Raw genomic sequence first — 3,041 nt, 5'->3', positions numbered from 1 at the left:
CACACTCACTACTACTATACTACTACTACTACTACTACGTACTGACTACTACTACTACTACTACTACTACTACTACTACTAAAACGAACGACGGCGGCGACAACCACGACGACGATGAGGGACGACGAAAATAACGAATGACGACGATACTGATGACGCTTGCTATCGCACACTTCTCACCTGAGCATCGGTCCAACTTCGAGTTTCCAGGCTTCTTCTTCTGGCGCATGGTGATCTCGCAGAGAGCTGCGAACTTCCTCGATCTCCGACTGCAAGTAAATAGACACCGACGCTGCCAGGGCGTTCATCTGGTCCAGGGTCTGCTGCAGCTGGCGCTGGCAGGTCCTACGTACAGCCACTTGCAGTCCTGTAACACGGTAGGAAGATGAGAGGAGGGAGAGGTTAGCGTTACAGGGTATGTGTACGAGAAGAATCGCTGTATTTTCAGTTTCTCGTAATGTTAAAATGTCCTCATATCAACGTTCTAAGAGACAACATTACCCCTGTTACCCTGAGGCGTAATTTCACTAGTTACTTTAGTGCCAATTATATATATCATATATATATTTATATATAATTCTATACAGTTTTATAGTGTATTATGAATTTTATTCGGTGCGCTCGTAGCGCCATCTACCTTGAGCTGAGCTGCGAGCGGCCTTGCACTTCCTGCTCTGCCTCGAGGGGCCGCGTTGGCGCTCTCCAGTGCCATCTCGAGTTCGGTTTATCTCGGCATGAACTTCTGGCTTCAGCGGATTCACCTCTGCTTGTCAGCGAGCCTCCATGTCGGACCATCTTGACGATAAGGGCGTCCAGCTCCATCTGCGCATCTGCTGCTGCCCACTAGGAACAAACATGGCGCGATGATGGAAGCGCAGCGTAAGCGAACAAACATTGGCGGCCAATTGTAGGATGGATGAACAGCAAGAGCAGAGCGAGCAACAAGAGCAGAGGAGAGGCCAGCAAGAGCCAAGCGTAAACACAAGAGCAGCGCCGAAAACACAAGAGCAGTGCGAACAACGGCCATAGGCTCTGCTTAACCGGACCACCGTCTTAAACATCATACAGAGCATTTGAATTTTACCGTTCATCTTCGTATTACCTATATGGACTAAAGCTACAGAATCAGACACCAAAAAAGTTTCTAACATCTATATTAAACCAGCGCTTCTCTCATTATAAACTTATCGGGTCTCTATTTACCGCAGTGCCTCCATCTGATCTTGCCAGCATCTGCAGTTTCTTCTCGCTACTCGGCGGAAGTGCTATGTATGCAGTTCCAGCGCCAGCTCCTTGCAGACGTGGTTTCGGCGTGCTGGTGCGCGCAGCCTCCTCCTCCCGGAGAGCATCTTTGAAGCTCTTTGTGTCAGGCGTTCCAGCACGCTGCGTGAATGGTGACGTTCAAGTTCCTGGATGGGTTTCTCCTGCTGGCTGATGCGCTTCGTTGGCGCGCGCAGGTCGCCTGCAGACGGAGAGTAAGAGAGAGGAGCAGAGGAGGGTTGAGAGAGCTGAGCAGAGGAGGGGTGAAGAGAGTGAGAAGACGCGGAGGTGAGAGGTGAGAGAGGAGGGTGAGAGAGGTGGAGAGAAGGGTGAGAGGGTCGAGAGAGGAGGCGTGGAGAGTGAGAGAGGAGGGTTGACGAGAGGGAGCGGTGAGAGGGTGCAGAGGTGTGCAGGAGGGGTGAGAGGGCACCGATGCTTCTCCGAGCGCGGCCCGCACACGGAGGGCGGCTCCATACCTGCTGTCCACCAGTGGTCGCCACGCTATGCCCGCGCGAGTACGTGAGAGGGTGAGAGGGTGAGAGCGGTGATGAGGCGTGAGAGGGTGAGGAGGGTGAGAGGGTGAAAGGGTGAGAGGGTGAGATGAGGAGCGGTGAGGAGAGTGAGAGAGGAGCAGTGCAGAGAGGGCGAGAGAGGAGGGTGACGAGAGTGAGAGAGGAGGGTGAGAGGGTGAGAGGGGTGAGAGAGTGAGAGAGAGGGTGAAGAGAGGAGGTGAGAGGGTGTGAGCGAAGAAGGTGCAGAGAGTGAGAGCAGGCAGGGTGAGAGGGTGGCACTATAGCACGGTGGTTGAGGAGAGAAGTGGACATACGCAACACGCGCCACGCACGCCGCACGCGCACACACGCACACGCCACGCACACACACACACACACACACACCACACACACACACACACACACACATAATGGACGCCAGTACGCACTTAACACACAACACCACAACACACACACAACACACACACGAGAAACACAAACACAAACCACACAGAAAAAAAGAGCAGAGAGAGGAGAGCTGAGAGAGAGAGAGAGAGAGAGATAGGGGAAAGACCGGACAAAACGAGCAACATACAAACCAGTGCAGAGAGCAAAGTCATTAGAAGACAAGTACAAAGAGAGGCCAAGAAAAAACTGGAAGGCATGACAGGAGAATGACACACTCAGCGGTTGAGTGACGTTTGGCGACGGTCGCGCTCAGCTGCTTGTTCTCGATTCCTGCCAGCCTCAGAGCTCCTTCTTCGCCTTTTTTTCAGTCTGCCGCTGCAGCGCGCTGGCGGCTGGCCACCTAGAGCCCGTACCACCAACATCCCCCGGCCATCAGCTGCCTGCTACTGCTAGGGACTGCTGCTGCCTGCTGTTACTGCTGTATACTGCTCTGCTGCTAACTGCTTGCTGGCGTTGTTATGCGGCTGTCTGCCTGCTGCTGCTGCTTGCTGCTGCTGCTGCTGCTTGCGCTCTGCTGCTGTCTGCTGCTGCCTGCGTGCCTCTTTCGCCGCGCAACCACAAACGTCATACCGCACCACTGAGATTACTCACTGCGACGACCACAGTCACGCGTACGCTACCCAACAATGCCAAACTCGCCCACGAGAGACGCAAAATTAAATTGCACCGGAAAACTCGCTCCCGAACGATCAAGGGGTCAGCCCCCCCCCCCCAGCTCAGATCCCCACGCGCGCTGGGGCAAAGGTCACGACGGATTTGATTGCCTCCTTTCCCCTCACGCGCGACGCACACCTGCCTCGCCGCCACCTGTTTCCCCAGTTC

The sequence above is a fragment of the Priapulus caudatus genome, unplaced genomic scaffold (genome assembly GCF_000485595.1).
Source record: "Priapulus caudatus unplaced genomic scaffold, Priapulus_caudatus-5.0.1 Scaffold521, whole genome shotgun sequence".
Classification (NCBI taxonomy): domain Eukaryota; kingdom Metazoa; phylum Priapulida; class Priapulimorpha; order Priapulimorphida; family Priapulidae; genus Priapulus; species Priapulus caudatus.
This window is presented reverse-complemented; position numbering follows the sequence as displayed.